The 6,600-nt window shown below is 46.1% G+C and overlaps 1 long non-coding RNA gene across 1 annotated transcript in view; it reads right to left on the minus strand.

Annotated features, from left to right (window-relative positions):
- LOC117795434 overlaps positions 1-4,036 on the minus strand; it is a 24,135-nt gene extending 20,099 nt beyond the window's left edge. The window contains exon 1 of the long non-coding RNA XR_004619456.1: positions 3,892-4,036. This is a non-coding gene — a long non-coding RNA (uncharacterized LOC117795434). The remainder of the gene's footprint in view (positions 1-3,891) is intronic.
- Positions 4,037-6,600: the final 2,564 nt, after the last annotated feature.

Consider the following 6,600-nt stretch of genomic DNA (forward strand, 5'->3'; position numbering starts at 1 on the left):
AAAGTGTTGTCAAAGCTCCTGCTGAGCTGTGTCACCTGCAGGCCTGACCCCAGGACTCTGTAGGCACTGCATTGGCTACCCTCATGCCATGGGTGGGCGCAATGGCCATCCCTGTCCCATTGAGAAGGTGACATGGGCTCCACTCTGACCTGGGTGGGGTGTGCTCCTGTCAGTCCGGGAACATCCATGGAAATCACTGGGAACCCTCCCCAGCAGGAGAGGGCTCTAGGGAGGTGGGGCCATGAGAACCCTTTCTGTCTTGGGAGAGACTTCCATGTGCAGACTACTATTCTGACACTCCGAACACAAAAACAGACCCAAGTTACACTGTGCTCTCTGACGTGGCGGGAACAGTTTCTCGTGGCAGTCTGGAAGGGCCTGCCCTGCCGTTCTGGGATCTGGGGCCTCCCTTTTCCTTGCCCTACAGCGATGTGCTTCTGCAGGTCGGCCCCCTGGGTTTCACCCGAGAGACAGGGACAAGTCATGCTTGCTTTGAGACAGGGCAGGAGGGGAGAAAGCCCCCAGGTCCTTTCAGTCCTTAGTTCGATGACTGCAAGCTCTCTTCAGAGAAGAGCGTCGACTGTCGTGTGATGGGCGTGTTTCCTGCTCACTAGAACTGAGAAGGAGGAGGGCTGGGTGCTCCTCCCTACTCCCAGCAAGCTGGTGGCAGAGACCAGGGGCCGGTGAGAAAGCTGTCTTCTCTTCAAGAAAAGCCAAATATCCAGCCGGGTCTCTCTCATGCTCAGGCAGCTTTTCTGCCCATCCCGAAGGTCACTGTTTCAAAGGCGATGAATGTAGGTGGAAGAGTTGACTGCTTGGTGAATATGTTTTACAATGGATGTTAATTGTTGCTTCTGCTCCTGCCTAAAGGGCATTTTCTGGTAAAGAACATAACTTTGGAAGTCTGCAGGAAAATCAGCACGTCGGGAAGTTCCAGCAATAAACAATCTGTAGGGAGGTAATGGGGGGGTCTGGAAGCTGAAATCACCGTCTACCATTTTGAAGGCAGTTTAGGGGCAGGTGGTCCGCGGGTTTTTTTCCCAAGATCCCTAAAGCCCAATAGAAGGGACATTTAAGACTGGCAGCACGAGTTAACTAAAGCAGTTTGTTTGCTTTGTATTAAAGTGACGTCAGCTGTGGGGCTGAGATGTGCTTCCGTGCTGACGGGAACCTGGGTACCCATTATTACTAGTGCAGTTAGAACTCAGTACCTTCTTCCATGCAGGTAGGAGACATTTGGGTGTCACATCCACGTCCGGCACATGCCTGTGGCTGCAAATTCCCAAGGCCAGAGAGTTCCCTGTCGCCTCTGCACGCTGGTGCAGACTGGCCACCCGCTGTCTGCTGAGAGGCCCGTCCCACCCCAGCCGGACACAGCTCCTCTCCCCCCGCCTCTCCGTACCTGAGTCCCTCTCTCCCTCGGGTGGGTCAGTCCACGCAGTTTTCTTTCTTGAGAGCCCAGAGGGACACTGGTTACACGCTTACAGCTTTTTTAGGTGTTTGCAGAGAGGATTTTCTGGACTCCTAGTCTGTGGTATTGGTGGGGCAGCACGTGATAATGAGGTCCGCACATAAGGTGTCTGCTGATCAGCAGCTGATGGGTAAGGCAAGGCTCAGCGAGCTCTTTGTAAGGTGCCGGATAGGAAGCACCCAGCCACATGTGGCTGCCGCTTGACCACCTTGTTCCCTTGTGAGCTACAATCATTAGACGTGTAAAAACTCTTAACTTGCCCAGAGAAATGGGCCTTGAGCTAGATTTGGCTCAACTGTGGTATATCCATAAAACATGGCCCTATGTTGTCACTGAAGCAGTTTTATTGGACAGCATTCAATGAGATGGCAAATACTGATGCTATGCATTTGAAATCAAAAAAGCATCAATGCATGTTACAACATGGACAATGATTTCAATTTTTAAAAAAGTACCCCTCCTTAAAAGCAGATGTGTATGAACGTGCAGAAAAAAGACTGACTAGAAACCCAAATTTTACAGCATCTCTGGATTGAGGCCATGCAGCCTCACAGGGGCTCAGCAGTTGTTACGGGACGTCTGCACCATGGAAGGCTCCTTAGAATAAAACACCCAGCCAGCCTGCCCCAGTCCGCTTAGCTGCTGTTGCAGAACACTGCCGATCAGGTGGCTTGTCAACAAGAGACTTTTATTGCTCATAGTTCTGGTGGATGGGCGTCCGAGATCAGGGTGCCAGCATGGTGGGGTTCTGGTGAAGCCCCCCTTCTGGGCTGCATACAGCTGCCTTCTCGCTGCGTCCTTACGTTGTGGAGAGAAAGCTAGCTAGCTCTCGGGGTCCCTTCTGCCAGGGCACTGGTCCTGCTCATGGGGCTCCACCCTCATGTCCTTGTTTCTTCCCAAAGGCCCCACCTCCTAATATGAGGAGTTAATTGGACACTTAGGTAGTCAGGGCCAGCGTCCCCAGCAAGAAAGCAAAAAGCCGGGATGGCTAAGACAAAACCACACTAGCACCCTGTTTTACAGCGTAGCCGAGACCACGATAGCATCCCGTCTAGCAGCCTCTGCGGGAGTGACTTCTGCAAAACATCCTGACACAAAACAATTAACCATAAAATATTGGTCACTGTCACGAGGTGAGGCAGTTAGTCTCCAGATGTCAGCCCAAAAGACCTTCGACACGTGAACAATAACCCGCTAGGAGACGGGTGCATGAGTGGAGCCCTGACCGACACACCTTAGCGGCCAGTCCACGGGGGCCCACGCTCAGGAGCTCAAGGTAGCTCTGCAAAAGAGCTTATAAAAACCCCTGGATTTAAATGCCAAACTGGCAACTCTCGGGTCCCATCCCTCTCCGGGACCTTTGTACTCTCACCCCATACACTCTGCTTTGCTGCCCGCCCTTGTCTGGTCTACGTCCTCATTCTTCGAAGCGGCTTGACCAAGAACCGCGGGCAGTAAGGGAACGAAAAATCCTGTGACTCTAGCACCGTCACCTTGGGATCAGGGTTGCAGCACATGAGCTTGGGGGAGACACAAACATTCAGTCCAGGCATCCCTTCCACATCAACACTTATCGTCCCCAGTTCTGGGTCCCAGAGCAGAATTTGCATTTCGCCACCCTGAGCCTTTGAGAGAGGCTCTAAAATACATGGACTTAGAGCCAATGCACCAAGAAAACTTCCTGTGGACTTCTTAGAGTTTTGTGATTTGAATTTAAACGTGGTCTTACCTCCACACATATGTCAAAATAAATTCATGTTGACCAAAGATTTCAATATAAAAGGTGAAACCAAACAATTACTAGAAGAAAAGATTTTTTTTTGTATGCAGTAAAATCATTTCTAAGAATAACAAAACCCCGGAAGCTCATAAAAAGGAAGATGATTAAACAAATTTGACCAATGAAAGAAGAAAACCGCACAGCACAAATGCCATAAATAAAATCAAAAGACAAAGTATAACATGAAAAACATTTGCAATGCTACACAAAATACACAAAAGCGTATTTTCCTTAAATGTAAAGAAAGCTCAGATCTATAAGAAAAGATGGACAACCCACCCTAAAATCAGCAGACGTAGAAAAGACAGTTCAGGAAGAGAAATCTGATGACCAATCAGCATGGCCAAATTCACGATGTCACTCATAATTCCGGGAATGTTTCAAAAGGACAACAATGCACCATTTTTATCCATCTGATTGCCAAAAATGCTAAAGCTTCATACAACCTAATGCTGGAAGTTCTATGGGAAACAAGCTCTCAAGTCGGCCAATGGTGGGAGCTAACTGACTCCCGCTCTTTGAAGTTCAATTCGACATCATTTTTCAAAATTTAAAAGGCGTCACTGCGGCAGGAGCAGCTCCCCTGCTGGGTTTGAGTCTGAGGCTGCACTCACAGCGGTGCACTCCCAGGTACACTCACCTCTGTCCTGGTGGCATTTTGTGCGACAGCAATTTAGGTGTCTGTCAGTAGGGGACCAGTTCCACGCGTTTTATTATGACCATGAAATAGAGCAGGTGTGGCCATTAGAAACTACTTACATGGAGCAAGCTCGAAAAATATTGAGTGAAAAACAGCAGGTTAATTGCAGTGGCACGATATGACCTCATGTATTTAAACATTAACACCCTCCTGCTGTCAACAGAGGTGACCTTTGTGGGGTGGCAGTCTTGGTGGGGGGGAGGAGCTTGTGTTCTTTCCACTCATCCCTCCTTTTTATATGCATCAATTCTATAATTTAAGAAACTACCTTTCTGCTTTTGAGGGATTTGAATCCCCAAAATTTAAAGCAGATATAGGAAACCACCCCTCCTCCCTTGCCAAACAAACACGTCTCGGGGGATCAGAGACTTGGGATGACCTTGAGGCTGGTGCTCCCGGAGGCTAACACCAGCTGATAAGGGCAAACTGAACAAACACAAGCAAGCCAAGGAAACCCGGCTCTCTCTGATTTTCTCTTTTTCTGTATTTATTTTTTTTTCAGATGGGTCTATGGAGTTGTGAGCTTTAAAAAAATTTTGAAATAATATTAGATTTACAGAAAAGTTAAAAAAGAATAGAGTCACCGGTAGCCTTCGCTCAGCTTCCTCTGATGCTAACATCCGCATGGACATTATACAGTTGTCAGAGCAGGGCAGTCCTATTGGTGCAGGGCTATTGACTGGGCTCTGCTGTTACTTGAACTTCACCAGTCTATTTAGTGAGGTCCTTGCTGTGCCAGGATCAAATCCAGGACTCCCTACCACCCAGTTGTTCTGCTTCTTTCCTGTCCTTCAGGCTGCGACCCTCCTCACCTTCCTTGTCTTTCAGGGCCTGGATGCTCTTTGAAGTACTACGTGCATGTCTTATAGACCATCCTTCGATTTCGGTGTGTCTGGTATCTCCCCACGATTGGTCTAAGTTGGTGTCTTTAAGAAGAATATCACAGAGGTGATGTTCCCTTCTCATTACATCATATCGGGCACTCCATCGAGGGATTCTGTGACCCCGATGGGTCTGCAAGTGGTTCCTGCTCTTTTGCAACTACAAACAGCACTTCAGTGAATAACCTTGTGTCTAAGCATCTTTGTATTGGTGGAGGTATATTTTAGGGTGGATTCCTACAAGTGGCTTTGCTGGGTCGGTCAAAAGTAAGTGTGTACGCAGTTTCGTGAGGATTGACATTTCATCCTTGTGAAGGGTTGTACCAGTTTGCGTTCCTGCCAGCAACATACGAGAGACCCTGTCTCCCCACGGCCTCACCCAAGAAATGTGTTGTCACACTTCAAAAAAATTCATATCTTTTTTCCTGAATTGTTTGTTGCCCTTTCCCACATTTCTATTGGGCTTTTGGTCCTTTGATTCCTTGTTTTTAAGAGTTCTTGATATATTATGTGTATCAGCCCTTTATCTGTGCTATGTGCAGTGAATATTTTCTCCTGCAGTGTCAGTTGCCTTTTAATTTTGTTTACGGTGTTTTTAACATTTAATTACAAATTTTTTTTTCTGTAATCAAATTTATCGATCCTTTTTTGGCATTGCCTTTGGATTTTGAGTCACAATTAGAAATTCTTCTCCTCTGGTTGAAGAGGAATTTACCCACATTTCTCCTGGGCCTTGTATGATTTCATTTTTTACATTTGGTCTCTAATCCAATTGGTTGGGAGTTTATTCTCTTGTATGGTGTGAGGTATGGATCTAGTTTTATTTCCCACATTGGCTAACCAGCTGTTCCAGAACCATTTATGAAGAAGTTAATCTTTGCCCCAGTGATCACATTTGCCATTTGCTAAATTTCCATGTGTGCTTAGGTTATTTCTGGGATCTCTCTATTTCCATTTCACTGATCTATTTACATTCCAGTAGTATACTGCTTTCATTGCAGAAGCTCTAAGGTATCTTTGAAGCATGTTTTAATGTCTGCTGGGCCTGTTCTCACTCATAGCTTTATCTTTTTCAGAGTTTATTGGCTGTTTTTACATGCTTCTTTAGTAACAACTTGTCCAACTCTGTAAGTCAGTATTTTTGTTGGAATTGCATTAAATTTGTNTTTACATGCTTCTTTAGTAACAACTTGTCCAACTCTGTAAGTCAGTATTTTTGTTGGAATTGCATTAAATTTATAAATTAAGGGGCGCCTGGGTGGCACAGCGGTTAAGCGTCTGCCTTCGGCTCAGGGCGTGATCCCGGCGTTATGGGATTGAGCCCCACATCAGNGGCTCCTCTGCTATGAGCCTGCTTCTTCCTCTCCCCACTCCCCCTGCTTGTGTTCCCTCTCTCGCTAGCTGTCTCTATCTCTGTCAAATAAATAAATAAAATATTTAAAAAAAATTTTATAAATTAAACTTTGTAATTTGAATCATCCTATTTAGGAATGGGGGTATCTTTCTACGTGCTCAGGTTTACCATCGCATCATCAGCCAATAGGGCTAATTTTGCTTCTTGACTCATTTTTGTGCCTCCAATTTATTTCTCTTATCTACTTGCTTTGAGTAATATTTCTAGCAAGATGTTGGCTGGTAGTGGAGATTGTGGGCATCACTGCCCTGTTTTAAGAGATGAACTTTTACAGAACTGAATTCTGTGTTCATTATTACATTTATTTTAGACAAGTTTAGTCAGTCACTGAGCTATTTCAAAAGATAAAATATA

The sequence above is a fragment of the Ailuropoda melanoleuca genome, chromosome 1, assembly GCF_002007445.2.
Source record: "Ailuropoda melanoleuca isolate Jingjing chromosome 1, ASM200744v2, whole genome shotgun sequence".
NCBI lineage: Eukaryota > Metazoa > Chordata > Mammalia > Carnivora > Ursidae > Ailuropoda > Ailuropoda melanoleuca.